The sequence below is a fragment of the Narcine bancroftii genome, chromosome 1, assembly GCF_036971445.1.
Source record: "Narcine bancroftii isolate sNarBan1 chromosome 1, sNarBan1.hap1, whole genome shotgun sequence".
NCBI classification, from domain to species: domain Eukaryota; kingdom Metazoa; phylum Chordata; class Chondrichthyes; order Torpediniformes; family Narcinidae; genus Narcine; species Narcine bancroftii.
The window spans coordinates 35,688,759-35,705,165 of NC_091469.1; the positions used below are offsets into that span (position 1 = coordinate 35,688,759).

At 42.8% G+C, this 16,407-nt stretch overlaps 1 long non-coding RNA gene across 4 annotated transcripts in view; it reads left to right on the top strand.

Annotated features, from left to right (window-relative positions):
* Positions 1 to 1,705: 1,705 nt before the first annotated feature.
* The window catches only part of LOC138765487 (uncharacterized), a 49,780-nt gene continuing 35,078 nt past the window's right edge, over positions 1,706 to 16,407 (top strand). For 3 of the 4 annotated variants that reach the window (XR_011358559.1, XR_011358560.1, XR_011339729.1), the window contains exons 1-3: positions 1,706 to 2,045; positions 7,174 to 10,280; positions 10,654 to 10,734. This is a non-coding gene — a long non-coding RNA (uncharacterized lncRNA). Of the gene's footprint in view, positions 2,046 to 7,173; positions 10,281 to 10,653; positions 10,735 to 11,444; positions 11,737 to 16,407 lie in introns of those variants that run through there. The other variant, XR_011358587.1, reaches the window with a different exon arrangement.

The following is a 16,407-nucleotide window of genomic DNA, read 5'->3' on the forward strand; positions in this document are numbered from 1 at the left end:
TGTGATTGCTTAGTTCGTCCTGGTCAAAGCACTTGTGGTTCATGCAAGATGAGAGGACTGGCTGTCTAATGTTTCACTCTAAATAAGAGAAACAAAATGGAAATCTGTGGTGAACTGAAAGAGGTTATCATCTGGAAAACCCTGATGAGGGGCAAGTCTCTTCGGCAAGACACTGTGGCTGATTAAAAAGGATCAGTTTGTGTCCAGGAACAACAAATCTCTCTCTGAAAACCAACAAGAACCTTCTTGAGTGGTAACCATTTACCTTTCAAGCACCAAAGCCTGGTAAAGGTTCATAAATGTTAAATCCTATGCACAGTATAAGAATTGCCTGCAACCAGTAAACTTGGAGGAATGAGAAGTAAGATTGGACTGTGAACCAAATAACTTTTCTAAACTTACACACACATTACATACACATGCACTTAGAATTAGAAGGGGGTTAAGTTAGGTTAGTTAAGTTAATAGTAATAAGTTAAAGTGTGATCCTGTTTTCATGTTAAAAGATAATTAAAAGCAACTTTTGTTTAAGTTACCGTTTGTCTTGGTGAATATCTATTGCTGCTAGGATTTGGGGTCTTCTGGGCTTGTAACACCAGGGATTCCAAGGATTTACAGCATGTCCATTCTTCTCTCACTCACGGATCATTTTTAATGAGAGACCCCTATACTCACTCCAGCCACAGTGCCCCTTCTCTTTAATTAAATATTTAAATTTCATTATGCACCACAGTAACAACCCTTCAGCCAATGAGCCCATGCCCCCCAAATACACCAATTAACGCATTGCCACAAACCCCAAATGTTTGAAAGCGTGGAAGGAAACTGGAGAACCCAGAGGAAACCCACACGGTCAAGGGGAGAATGTAAACACTCCTTCCAGACATTTCCAGATTCAAACCTGGATTGCTGGCATTGTCCAAGCATTGTGCTAATTGCTAGCTAACCGTGCCATTTTCTTTCAGTGGCATCACTCACTGATTATATTAATCCTCTATAATTACTGGCTGCCAATGGCAATGCATTTGAAGTTAATTGCATGCAGAGATTATGATAATGGACATGCAATCCTATGATGTCATGTAGCTAAATTAAAAGCCAGAGAGGTAATCAATCATTGAGGCTATTTTGGGGGTCTATCTATTTTTATCCCCAAATGAGTTTCCAGGTCCAAAGAGAAGATTAGTGAATTGCTAAAATGGTTATGAACAATTGCACAAGTGATAACGTAAGAGGAATAATGATTTTATCAGAGAGATATTCTTGGAAGCTTACACTGACAGAATAGGATAGAAATTAATGTGATCAGAATAGATTAGATGGGATGAATGGACTGTTTCTAGGCTTTTGACACTGTAGGAGTTTAGAAACAGTTACTTTTTGATTATTGTAAGAGTTTAGAAACAGTTACTATTTTAATGGAACTTAGAAAAAGCATGGAAATAGCTAAAATATTCTTTGTGTAAAATGGCGCATGAAAAAGCAGAGACAAGATAATAGAGGAATTTAAGCAGATATAGAAATATGCACATATACACAAAGGGCTTGTTTAATAGGGGGTGGGGAAAGGAGGTGTGAGTACGGGATAGGAGAAAGTCGGAGTCAGTCAAGAGTCAGGAGAATAGAGAAAAGTGCCGAACCAATCCAAGAAGGATAAATGTAAGAAAAATGGAAGGGGAGGTGAATTGAAAAATGTATAAAAACAAAGAAGCTTCCTGCCCTCGGTGTACTTTCCCGAGGTAGGGGGAGAGTACCCAACCTTGCAATGTTGTAAATAAATGTTCTTCGTTCTCAACTTTTGTCTCGAGAATATTTTGTGAACGTGAAGGCACTTCTCACAACTTGGGGATTCGTCCGGGATCACACTCCCTCCACTGACTGGTGCTTGTCTGAAAGGGGGTTGGTGTACCTCGGCTGATTTAGCCGGACTCTTGGTCATCGAGTGTCCGGCCAGTGGACGTAGCGAGTGATATCCGAAAAGAGACGTTGAGAACAAAGGACGGGACAGCCGTGCGAGTGACGTGCTGGGAAGGCTCGACAGCCGGGTAAGACTGATTTATCCACCATGGGTGGGGGAGGGATCAAAAAGAAAGGTCCGAGTATAGGACCAATTGATAGAATTCCCCAGGGAAGCCCATTGGGGAGGGAATTGATGAATTGGGGTGCGGGAAAGACCCGCGCGAAAGATAAAAAGAAAATTATCCAGTACTGTTGCCACGAGTGGCCTGAAAATCCAATTAAGGGGTTTTCAGTATTTTGGCCAAAATACGGTTCGAATGAGGATTGAGTATGCCAGGCGTTGAATACCTGGCTTTATGAGTATAGACCTGAGGACTCCGAAAGTAGAGATTATGCTGCCTGCTGGTTGTTTGTATAATTTGACCAGATGGTGCTGAATACAAGGGATCCGGCGAAATCTAAGGAACAGGAGCCTTTGGCTCCTCTTCCTGAAAATTGGGACCCCTTGCAGGCATTACCTCCACCATATCCTGAGCCGGCTCCTCCCTTGCCCTCTCCTCCCTGCCCGCTTTATCCTCCCCTTCCTATGTCTGCCACTCCAACCCCTCCGAGACTCATCAATGAAAATGAACGAGAAAACACGATAAGGACTAGGTTACAAGCTAAGGGTCCTCCACCACCTCTTACCCCCCAGGTATATAACCCAGACTGTATGGGATTATTAGAAGAGCAGTGTGAAAAACTTCATGAAGAGAAGGCTGGGGAATTTGCTTTGGGTCCCAGACATCATAAGGAAGATCCAGTTCCATCAGGAGCCTGGGGACCGGATCCTTCTCAGGCGCAAATGTTTTCCTTTCGCGAGGTACCCTTGGGAGGTCCAGGGGGTGGAGTAGGCTTTGTAAATGTCCCCTTGACTAGCACAGAAGTGAGAAATTTTAAACAGGAAATAGTCTTTAATTGAAGATCCTCAAGCCTGTGTGGAGCAATTAGATCAGTTTCTGGGACCTAACATTTACACCTGGGATGAGTTAATGTCTATATTCAAAGCTTTATTTTCTTTAGATGAGAGAGGAATGATTCGACAAGCTGGAATTAGGGTGTGGGATCGGGAACACCAGGGAGGTCCAGGAGCAGTGCTAGAGAGAACAAATTCCCTCTGGTCAATCCACACTGGAATAAGGGGATGGTAGATGGTCGCACCCGGATGGAAGAATACAGGGTGAACCTCATAAAGGGAGGAGGGAGTCAGTACCAAAAGGACAGAATTTTAAGAAAGCATTCGAGGTTTCCCAGGGCCCAGAGGAAACCCCCTCAGCTTTTTTGACTAGACTGCGGACAGCAATACAACAATATGGAGGATTGGATATAGAGTCACCAGTTGGGGAACAATTAGTTTTGACAGGATTTGTTACAAACTCAGCCCCAGATATACGAAAGAAACTTCAAAAGACTGAAAATTGGCATGAACAGGGATTATCCCAGCTCCTACAAATAGCCCAAAGGGCATATGTCCGAAGGAGTGAGGATAAGCAGAAAGGAAAGGCGAAGATATTAATGCAGGCGGTAAAGGAAGTCGTAAATGGACAGCAGGGAAGTCAAAGACACCGGACCAACGGTCCGGGCGGATGGATGGGAATGAGAGAAAGAGGAGGGCCAGGATTTGAAGGATGGGACGAACCCCAGGGTCCCTGACCACGAGCGGGGGCTCCAAGAGGTGGTCCCAACAAAGGATGGTAGACAGGGTCCAAGGTTTGTTACTATTGTAAAAGAGAGGAACACTTCAAGAGGGAATGCCTCCAGAGGGCCAGGGACACACGATCCTATGTCCTGATGGAGGAGGAAGATTAGGGGAGTCAGGGTTCTCTCGTAAAGAGTGCCGTGGGGCAGCATGGAGAAACATTGGTAAAGTTAAACACAGGACCCAACGAAGAAGATATGATTTTTATGGTAGACTTGGGAGCTCCTCATTCTAGTATTTTAACCAAACCCAAGGGAACAGTTTTTAACGGGAGGGTGATTATTTCAGGGGTCGGGGGATCTAACTTTGAGGTTCCTGAATTAAGGGGCCTTAAGATACAAATAGGGAGAAAGGTGATAAGGGGAAACATTCTACTAGTCCCTCAGGTGGGAGTTTGCTTATTGGGTCGAGATTTGCAGGATTCGTTAGGCATTGGGACTCGGCCCCAGGGGAAGGGGATCGGAGTCCAGTTCTATACATTGGCACAAGAAGATCACGAGTTGATTGACCCCAAAGTGTGGGCGAAGAAGGGAAATAGAGGGGGGGTTGGATGTTCCTCCACTTCGGGTCACGTTAAAGGATCCCAATCAGACAATTAGGCGTAAACAGTACCCGATTTCTATGGATGGAAGGAAGGGATTGCAACCCGTAATCGATCAACTACTACTGGATGGTTTTTTGAACCCTGTATGTCCCCCTTTAACACCTCAATACTGCCAGTCCGAAAACCAGACGGTACTTATCGGCTGGTACAAGACCTACGAGAGTTAAACAAGGTAATTTTGGCCCGATACCCCGTTGTACCTAATCCATATACTATTATGGGAAAAATAGATCCAATTAGTAAATGGTTTAGTGTGATAGACCTGAAAGACGCCTTTTGGGCTTTCCCTCTGGATGAGGGCTGTAGGGACATGTTTGCCTTTGAATGGGAGAACCCGTATACTGGACGAAAGAACCAGTATCGCTGGACAGTTCTTCCGCAAGGCTTCACAGAGTCCCCTAATCTGTTTGGCCAGGTATTAGAACAAGTGTTGGAAGAAACTCCAAAAAGATCGGATTGTCAGCTTATACAATATGTGGATGACTTTTTGATTACGGGGGAAGGACAAGAGTCTGTTAAACAATATACGGTGGATATGTTAAACTTTCTGGGAGAAAAGGGGTTGAGAGTAAGTGAGGCAAAATTGCAATTTGTGCAGCCAGAGGTAAAATACCTGGGCCATCTAATTAGTCAGGGGTATCAGCGAATAAGCCCGGAGAGAATATGTGGAATTTTGCAGGTCCCACCTCCCAAGGATGCCCGAGAGCTCAGGAAGTTCCTTGGTCTGGTGGGATATTGCCGAATTTGGATAGAAAATTATTCTAGTTTGGTAAAACTTTTGTATGATAAGTTAGCTGGCCTAGATAATTCTCTTGTTGTCTGGACAGAGGAAGAAATGGAGGGATTTAAGAGGATAGAGAGTTGTCTCACCAAGGCTCCAGTGTTGGCATTACCTGATTTGAATAAACCATTTGACTTATTTACTAATGCAAAGGTTGGGGCAGCTACGGGTGTATTGACCCAGGAGCAAATGGGACTCCGGCAACCAGTGGTGTTTTTGTCCAAAGTATTGGACCCAGTTTGCCGCGGATGGCCGGAGTGTGTCCAGGCTATTGATGCCACCGCTGTCCTGGTAGAAGAGGATCAAAAGATTACCTTTGGCGCACCCATGACTGTCCATACCCTGCACACCGTCCGAACTATTCTGTTACAGTGTGCGGGGAGGTGGTTGACTGATTCGAGAATTCTAAAATATGAGGCAATTTTGATGGACCGAGATGACTTGACGCTGGTTACTAATCGGGACCAGAATCCAGCAGCATTCTTGGTATCTCTGTCAAGTGAGACAACTTCTGACCAGTTAGAACACAAATGTTTGGAAATAATAGATTTGCAGACTAAGATCTGGAGCGATCTAGGAGATGAGCCTCTATGTGAGGGAGAAAGATGGTTTATAGATGGTTCTTCTCGTTGTATAGAAGGAACCCGTTACAGTGGATATGGCATAGTGGATGGCAAAAACGGTTCTGTGATCGAAGCTGGTCACCTCCCCGGTCCCTGGTCGGCTCAGACATGCGAGTTATATGCGCTGTATCGAGCCCTCCAGGGACTACAAGGAAAAGTGGGAACAATTTACACAGATTCTAAATATGCTTATGGGGTTGTACATACCTTTGGAAAAATCTGGAAGGAACGGGGGCTGATTACAGGAAAAGGCCAAAAATTGGTTCATGAAAATTTAATAATTAAATGCTTGGATGCTTTAATGCTGCCTACGGAGATTGTTGTGGTCCATGTGCGGGGACACCAAATAGGGAAAAGCCCCGAAGCCCAAGGTAATAGACAGGCAGATGAGGTCGCAAAGGAAGCCTCTATGGGAGAGACTATACAAATGTATGTATTGTTACCTGTACCCCAGGAGTTACAGAAAAATCCTATTTTTACCGAGACAGGGCAGAGACAGATGGAGACACAGGGGATGTATAAAACCCGAGATGGATTGTGGTGGACAACAGATGGGTTACAAGTATTAAATCAGGCCGTAGCAAGACAGGTTATAATCGGACTCCATCAGCAATCACACTGGGGAACGCAGGCATTGGTTGATGCCTTTAGTAGCCGGTACTATTGCTTTGGTATTTATACCCTCGCTAAGCAAAGTGTTCAGCGATGCCCCCTATGTCAACGAGTTAATAAAGCCTCTATGCGTAAGTCCATGAGTGGAGGTTGGGACCTGACTGTGCGCCCTTTTCAGCACATGCAGGTTCATTTCAACGAATTACCCAGGTCCGGTAGTTATAAGTACCTGTTAGTAATGATTGATCATTTTACCCGTTGGGTTGAAGCCTTTCCTACTTCAAATGACTGAGCCGGAACAGTGGTTCCATTAATTCTAGAACAGATAATCCCGCGGTATGGCATTATCGAGACTATTGATTCGGATAGAGGACCCCATTTTACGTCCCGTGTGTTGCAGGAGGTCTGTAGATATTTGGGTGTAGATTGGCAATTGCATACCCCGTGGTACCCTCAGAGTTCAGGATGAGTTGAGCGTATGAACCAAACGCTTAAACTTCAGCTTACCCGCCTGTGTGCTGAGACAGGTCTCCCCTGGCTTAAATGCTTACCTTTGGCTTTGATCCGTATTCATACCACTCCCCGCCAGGATATTTCCGTCTCCCCGTATGAAATGCTGTTTGGCCTCCCTTATTTGGGCTCACATGCAGACCTCCCAATACTGGAGGCAAATGATCAATTTAGATCCAAGTACTTGCAGGAGCTTTCCACCACATTGGCTGATTTGAGAAGGAGGGGAATTCTAGCGCACACACCACCCTTAGAATTCCCCATACATACCATTCAACCCGGTGACTGGGTTGGAAAGACGTTAAGCTGACACCAACGTGGGATGGTCTTTATTGTGTCCTTTTAGTTACAGACACTGCTGTTCGGACCCGAGAGAGAGGTTGGACACATGTACAACGAGTAAAAGGTTTTTGTCCTCCCCCTGAAAATTGCAAGGACTCCAAAGGCTCAGAGTGGCAATCTGAACGACATACCGATGGACTTAAAGTGACTTTGCAGAAGAAGAATCTAAGAAAATGATGAATATGTATCTTTTATTTTGTGTTATTGTAACGGGATGTTTCTTGGTTAATGTTACGTCACCAAATCTTACTCACTGTATTAAGAAAAAGGGGGAGAAGGAATGTAAAAAATCTGCCATACCTCCCTGTTCTCAGTTTGGTTGTGTGAAGTCCTATTGGAGAAGGGGCCGCACTGGGAAAAGATAAAGGGGAAGTTTGGAAAGTTAAGTATTTTGAGGAGTGGTCAGGTACACAGGCAGGATGCTTAATTCAACAGGAAAGTCTGAACTGTTTGTTCCCTGAATGTTCCTGGTGCGGGAACGAGAATAAAATCTATACTGTCCACCGGAGTACAGGGGAGGGCTCTAAACAGAGTAGGTCTCCATCTTGCCCACCTATTGGGCCAATATGCTTAGCTCAGTTGGGAAAACAGGGGGAACCCCTTGTCAGGTCATCAAGGTACCTTGGTCGGGATCTCTCTAAAGTGGAGCGCCAGAATACAACAGAGAGGCCTCAAGATACTCCTGCTCTGCCACAAGGGGATCCAAAAGATTTATACGAAAGGGCAAGAAAACAAGCCAACAAACATAGGTTCGGGGATAACCTATGGGTCGATTTGCATCAACTTACAGTCCAAGAGCTTGGTGTTTGCAACTGTTGGATTTGTAGCGGACCAACCCGGGATGGAACTTGGCCATGGAGAGGTGAGCCATTCGATGATCGTACACTCCTTGCCTCCAATATTTCTACTAGCGCTTCTGGTCGATCCCGTGAGTTTTGGAAGTTGGAAAATCATCCATAAGGCTTTGAGTGCTTGGTAAAAGAACACGGCAGGTATCCAAAAGGCGATTTGGCTTGCCGGCGCTGGAAAAATATCACTAGTGGAAATTGGGTTCCTGCCCCACCTACCGGATTCCTGTCCCTTTCTAATCGATCAGATGTTCCCTGTGTACCCCTGGTTCCCATTAATAACACATCTGACCTTGCCGACGTTGGGTTTTGGAATTGCACTGGTTTCAACCCTTATCAGGCTATTCCTGTGCTGAGATCCTTCTGGGAAAATTCTAGTCCTTCTGGCTATGCACCCGATGGGTTATATTGCATTTGTGGTAATAGGGCTTATACGTACCTTGAACCCGACTAGAGTGGAACTTGTTGTATTGGAATGATACAACCACACTTCCATCTTCTTCCTCCAGATTCTTATAAACATATTTCCACTCGACTACATTCCCCCATACAACGCCGTTCGATTGAGATTGGCAGATGGGGGGATGACTGGCCCCCTGAATGCATAATTTCATACTATGGACCAGCTACGTGGGCACAGGATGGTTCATGGGGGTACCGAACTCCAATCTACATGCTCAATCGTTTAATCCGTTTGCAGGCTGTCCTAGAAATAATTACTAACCAGACAGCTACTGCTCTGCTATTGGCAGAGGAACAGCAACAGATACGAGCAACAGTTTACCAAAACCGCCTTGCCCTGGACTATTTATTGGCTGCAGAAAGTGGTGTGTGTGGCAAGCTGAATCTTTCTAATTGTTGCCTTAAAATTGATGATAATGGACAAGCTGTTAAAGACATCTCTTCAGGTATACGGAAACTCTCTCATGTTCCGGTGCAGACATGGCACCCCGCCATTGACTCATGGTTTTCTAAATGGTTTAGTGGTTCCTGGTCATGGATACGTTCAGCATTTGTCTTTGTTGCCTTTATACTTCTTGTCTTAATTCTAATCCCTTGTATTCTTCCTTGCCGCCAGTGTTTAGTTAAACGAGCCGTCCAACAAATCAGCCCCATTATGGTTCTGCAACAACAGGATTATGCTGAAGCAGCAGAGAACCTTCTGGGAAACTATGGGAGATAGATACCTCTATTATTTAGATAGGTTTGAAAGCGTAGCTCTTTTTAAGAGGTGGATTATAGGAATTTAGAAACAGTTACTTTTTGATTATTGTAGGAGTTTAGAAACAGTTACTATTTTAATGGAACTTAGAAACAATTATAGAAGGTAGAAAAAGAAAGGAAATAGCTAAAATGTTCTTTGTGTAAAATGGCGCATGAAAAAGTAGAGACAAGATAACAGAGGAATTTAAGCAGATATAGAAATATGCACGTATACACAAAGGGCTTGTTTAATAGGGGGTGGGGAAAGGAGGTGTGAGTACGGGATAGGAGAAAGTCAGAGTCGGTTAAGAGTCAGGCGAATAGGGAAAAGTGCCAAACCAATCCAAGAAGGATAAACATTGAAGGATAACAACATTGAAGAAATCTAGACAACCAGTTAAATTGCCAAAAAATGAAAGGCAAACCTAGTCCTGGTAAATGGGGCTAGCATTGATGACCAGCAAAGACGTGATGAGCTGATGGGCCCATTTCTCTGCTCTATTGCTTTATGACTCTTCTTCTTCTTTGCTTGGCTTCGCGGACGAAGATTTAAGGAGGGGGTAAAAGTCCACGTCAGCTGCAGGCTCTAATGCCTCCTGAAATAACCTTATGTCATGTATAGTGTGATTTAGAGGTGGTTTGGGAGGAATTGTTGGAGCAGTTTGCACACAAACATTCTAAAACACAGAATTTGCAGGACTTTTGCAGAATGCCTTTTGCAAAAGAGCAACAAAGTATCGACATACAGCTTGCCTGGGAGAGCATGTGATTTTCCAGGCAGAGACAGAACAGTTTTGCTCTCAGAGAGGGAGGGTGTAAAAACAGAGAGAGAGGAGAGACAGAAATCAGTTCCAGAAGGACAAAGCTGGCAAACTTTTGGAAGACTGTCTGGTCAAAGGAGAAGGCTGTCTGTCTGAAAGGTGACCTGAAAGAAGGAGGATCATCTGGAGAACCATGAAGGGGGCAAGTTTTGTCACCAAGACTGATTAAGAAGGAATCAGTTGCAGATGTCCTGGAAAAGGAATCTCTCTCTGAAAGTCAGCAAGAACCCTCCTGACTGGTGAACTTTGTTAATGCTAACTTCTGTGCACAGTACCAGAATTGTCTGCAACCAGTGAGATTGGACTGTGATCCAAAGAACTTTTCTAATCTTAAATATACATTACACACACCTGTGCTTAGTATTAGAAGGGCTATTAAGTAGATTAGGTAGGTTAAGTAAGTAGGTTAAGTATTAAGTTAAAATTTAATTCTGGTTTCTTGTTAAAATATAATTAAAAATTACTTTTGTTTAAGTAACCCTGTGTTGTGGTGCATATCTTTTGCTGCTGGTTTTTGGGGTCCTCTGGACTCCATAACAATAGAACTAAATAACGCAATGTGTGTAATTTGTATCCTCTAAATCAGTGGTTCTCAACCTTTTTCATTCTAAGATCCACCTGGCTTCCAGCGTAACATGCCATGGCCCACTCGTGGCAATGACTGAGCAATATTTTCAAGTCAAAGGCATCTCTGTAAGTAACACCTCTTTATCTAATTTAAAATATAGTATAACTGATTATCCAAACAAAATGCTAATTTATCGAAAAATTTTCTGGAGCCGACCTGACCACGGGCCTTGGGCTCCCAGCATGAGCGGGGCCTTGGTGGGGAGGTGTTGATGATTGGTGCGGCCAGCATTTTTTTGGTGAGAAGTAAATATTATTTTAATGCTTAAAAAGCCTTACCTTATTTTTTTTTGTTATTGTTATTTAAACACTGTTACAAATGATTTGCTGTTTATATTTAAAAAATGACTGGTTCTCCAAAAAAAAACATTTATCCAAAATGGGCTGGGTCTTGACCATTTCAGATATCAAAGCTATACTGTATTTTAGTTAATATTTTTAAAGAACATAAAAAATTGCAAACATACACTGATCATAAAAGCTCCCAATCAAAATCAAAGCTCAGCCACTTTAATGAGACGCCTGTTCCTGAAGTTTCTTCACCAGTTTCCACATCCTTGGTTCTGTTTAGATTATGCACACCAGAGATCTTCCTCCACTTCAATGCAGTTTTGTTAAAGGTTATTCATTTGATCTCAATAGCCAAGTAAACTTGTAAAATATCCTACAGTCACGCAATCCTGTCCAGGATAAACCTTCGACGAATTTTTTTGCAGAAGTAATTTATATCTAATTTTAGAGGAGAAATGTATTATGTGTCTTACCTTTATAAACAGGAGCCTCTTGAGTCCTGACTAAAGTGAAGAACCACAAGCAAGTAAGAAGTCAGAAAACATACACTTGTGAATCAATCTGAATCTGTGGAGGTCTGATAGGAACTGTGACTGCGCTGAGCACTAAGCTGCTTATATTGAAAGGGGGCCAGTTATCTTCATGGATCTCAGTGGCAGATTGCTCGCCATCCACCCAAGGTCACCCAGGAGGATTGAGTTATGACCCACCCTGATTTCAGTAGATGGGGAAGTCCCTGGGGCTATGGCCCACTAGTTGGGAAGCACTGGCATTATACCGGCCCATTAAAATCCCCAGAGAGTGTTATTACTCCTTCATTATAAAATGGAGTAGGAGCCTCCAAGTTAATATTGTAGATGAGGTACTGTATTGTGTGAACTTGATGTCAGACACACCTGTCAGTCCTTCATGATTCTTGTCAATAATAATTTGTACTGGAACTAGTGATCATCAGAACCATTACTCTGTAAAAGTAGTTGCACCTTCAGGTTTCTACATATCATTAAAACAACCCTCATGTATTTTGAATGACTGAGTGTGCCTCGATAGCCAATCTGTTAGGGGTCTTCAGCAAATCAATGAAAATCAATAGTGTTGTTATGAATTTAAGAATCTCACAAATTGGCCCCACTGCAGAACATCCCAAAATCGTGTATCAGTTGAATGAAGTCTATGAGAACTTTTAAGCTGCTTTCTTCTATGGCCGTCCCTCTTGGTTGCAAATGAGATCCTTCCACTTTAGTTTTATAGATTCTGATGAGGATCTTTTGGTATGGTATCAAGAGCATAGAACCCAATGTGGAAACTTCCCACAGACAGAATGGGAGGTGGCTGGAGGAGAGATGGATGGGTGATTTTAGAAGTAGTCCTCTCCTTCTGCCACTCCCTCAGGGCCTCAATGGGCCCCCAATTTGAGATTCACACCACTCTCCTCTAATTTGTACATTCATCGATCATTGATTCCCAGGAGTTGGGTCGAATTTTGCAGTTTTTTTAAAAGAAGGCTTTGAATACTTTCTGAACTACTTTCCTCTGTCCACCTGCAAATCACTTTCTGAGATAGATCTTGGAATAGAGCGCATGTTTTAGAAATCTGGTATCAGGCATGCAACATGGCCTGCCCACTGTAGCTGATTGTCACTGGAGCTTCACTAAACTGAGGACAATGGCCTGAGAGAGGATCCTGGAATTGATTTAGTTATCCTTCCAGTTCAATGAGCTGCAGATAGTCCAGGTCTCAGAGCATATTGGAGAACAGGAATCAGTGCTGTCCTGTTGACCATGACTTTAAGTCTGTATTCACCTGAGATTGTCTGATCTCGGAAGTTAGCCGGCTTAGGCCTGGTCAGTAGTTGGAGGGGAGACCACCTAGGAACACCAGGTACTGTAGGTTTCTGTGAGGATCACTGGACAAAGGGGCGAATCTCTGTCTGCCTTTATGGTAGACACAAGTTAAGAATTTCATGCACGTTACATTCAAAATGTAGTATTACATGAAAATAATAGAACCTTTACCTTTTGGGGCCAAGTCTAATGTATTGATCTTTGAACACCCTTCTCCTCAAACAACAAAATCTGTGCTGATGTATTGAAGCATGCAATAAATTTCACCTTGTGTCTACTTTCATTGAGAGGTGGTCTCCAAAGTATGAGAGATGATTTTATAGAGTATCCCATGAATTTGCTGTTTGAGGGCAATGTGGAACAGGAAGCGGGTTGTAGTAGATGTCTTCTGGTATATCGCTCACCTTTTATGTTTCAGGGGAAAACCTAAATGAGAGCAGACATTTTGGCCCGACAAAATAATATTCTATCAGTAGATTATTATATCCTTACATTAATGCATACCCTTACATTCACTGTTGCAATTGTATTGCACTTTATTGCAACATCCATATGAATCATTGCAGAGTAGACAAAGGCCATTCAACCCATTAAGTTGTTCTGGCTCTTTGCATGAGCAACCCAATGAACTCCCATTCCTGATCTGTCAAACCCTGCACCCATTCCCTTTTGGAAACCAGGACTCATTCTGTTTCATTGCCATATCAAGCACTGAATTCTGAATCATTGGTACCTCCGGGCATTGAAAAGTTTGTCATGGTGTTAGCCCTGTATATTTTCCCACTTATTTAAAATTTTTGCTCCTCGGTTCTAAATATTATTTTATGCTCTGTAAAAAGAAAATATGTTAATGACAACAGTCCTTTACGGCATCTAAAAACTCTTCAGTGTGATTATTTTTTAAAAACCCCAGGCCAGGCCACATGCAGAGAAAGAGAGATAAATGGTCAATATCTCAGGCAAGTGATCTTTAATCAGAACTGTGAGCATTTAGTAATCAGGCATGTGTGGTGTTGGAGTGAGGTAGGCCAGTGGAGAGAGAAAGTCTGTGACTTGAGTTGAAACCAAGAGAGACTGAATAACACAAGCAACATACTGGTGAAAGAATGGGTGAAGGTTTGTTAATTGCAGCCAATCTGTTTGGAGATGTAGCAAAAGGAAATGAATAAAAATTAGTGGAGGAAAGGGGAGACTGAGGGATGAAAAGGAGAGACAAACATTTGTGGAATTGAAAGGTATCCATTAGCGATTACCATATTCAAAGATGACATTGTTTTGGAATCCATGGTTATTAATATCAAATAGGAAAATGTAGTTGAGCCCAAAAATCATGTCACAATAATACAACCCAAAATTAGTCCCTATTGGCCCACTGTATCCAGGCCAAGCATTGATTATCTACCTTTACTCAATTCATTTTCCAGCTATTGGCCTGTTCCTTTCCATGCCTTGGTGATCAAAGTGTTTGTGTTAATACTTCCATGTTGTGAGAGCACCTGCCTCTGCAATCACAGAGTTTTTCAGATACTGTGTGAAAAATGAGCAGATCAGACATGATTGATAAAGCATCCATATGACTTACTTCCACTGTAACATCATGTGTTTGATAAGATAAATATAGGGTGATGAAGAAGAGAATGGACAATACTAAAAATACCTTCCATTATGTGTTGTGCATTAAAGTTATATTATGTGCCTAAGGATAGGTTAACAGTCCTACAGAGCTTAGTATAAGATTTTGAACCTACCCATTTGCTCACAAACTCAACTAAAGTAGGTGTGCCACCACCAGAGGCTGTGAGCTAAACTGCAGTGAATCAGACTTCCTCCTGCAATGCCTGCTTTACAGTATGAGAAAGAGCAACTCTTTATTTATTATAATTGGTTCTGTCAAATCTAAAGCTACTCGATAGATAAACTGAAAAACTCTAAGAAAGACATTAACAATGGGGCAGCCTGTTGGACATAGAATGCTGATTTCAACGGGGTTCCTACTTAAATGACTATATCAGCCAGAATTAAGCAGATCATGTTAAAGTTATGCTTTCACAAGTTAGTTTGTTCAATGCTACAAACATTCTTGCTTTCAGTATTGGTCCTGCAATTTCTCAAATTCTCAAAAGATTGTCACTGCAGCCAATACTGCTCCCAGTCAACAATCAGGCAGGCTGTCACCATGCCCTTTGCAGTGTCTAAAGAGGTCACAGCTTCAACTTCATTACCGTATTAAAGCCCAGTTGATGGATGTGTTATCACCCTAAGGTTTGATATGTGAGTTGTCAGTCTGCCCCACTGATGAGACATCACTAGTAAGGCAGATGAGGACTGACAAATCTCAGCCAAACCAATTGTCAAGCAAGGCCTCTTTGATGTGTCTCAGTAAGTGCACCACTATAAATGTGACATCCAGTTCTCTGCTGTCCTTTATTGAATTGGTTGGGGTCATTTAGGCAATGCCAAAACCAACATGTTGGTCAGCTGAAAAATCCAATTAACCCAAACTAAAGCAATTTTGCACTCATTTCTCATTCCCTTAACAATTTCTGTCAACATTGTCTCTTTCAATTGAGTGCCCTATGGCACTGGGGGTATTTTGGTTGTCTTACAGGGACAGCAAAATAGGTTTGATCCTGACCTCAGATGCCAGCTGTGTGGAATTTGCACATTCTCTTTAAGACTGTGAGTTTCCTTTAGATTCTGTAATGTTCTTCCCAATTTCCAAATAGGAGCTGGTTAATTAGGTATTGTAAATGATCCTGAGTGAGGGAGGATGGCAGGAGAATCAGATAGCTATTAACATGCAGGTGTGAGAGGAAAGGTTATAGTGGGAGAATGATACTGTTAGGATAGCTCTGAGTCAGTATGAACCCAATGGATTGAATGGCCTCCTTCAATATCAGAAAGAAATGTGAGATGTAAAATTTATTTTTCTTGGAAAAATAAAGAATAAAAACAAAAAAAAGCAGAGAGTTAGAATACTACTAAAATGCTGGGTGTAGGGCCAGGAACAACAAAATTGCAAGGCCTTATCTTTCTTTCCTTTCTTCTCATTAAAGGGACCCCTCCCTCTACATCTCTTGAGACCATTCAACCAATCAACAAAATCCGTTTCTTTGGACACTTTCTCATGCACTGGCAGTATGGGCAACAATTGCTCAGTTATCTACTTCCTGGCTGCAATTTTAGGTGAGAGTTGTCCTTTCAGATGAAGAAAGGTGAAAGTGTTTCCTTCACCTTTACATGATTGATGAAGGGCTCAGGCCCAGATCATTCATTATAGACCTTTGCTTCTGATAAATGCTGCATGATCTGCTGAGTTTCTCCCAGCACTTTTGTGTATTGCAGTCACAGTAGGGCTTTCAAATAGCAGCACTCAGATAGCTCTCCTGGGACCTGGAGCAATTACCGGGTCAGGGGTGCAGGATGCACCTTTCCAATTTCAGGTGGACCTACTTGCTAAATCGCCAACCTGGTGATTTAAGGGGGATCCCGCCCCCACAATGATCTGGTGAATGATGCGTCAAGCATTCCCCCACATCTCCCCTTAGCCATCAGTCTCTTTTCCACCACCCAGGAGACAATGAGATTGGTGGTCATGGGTCT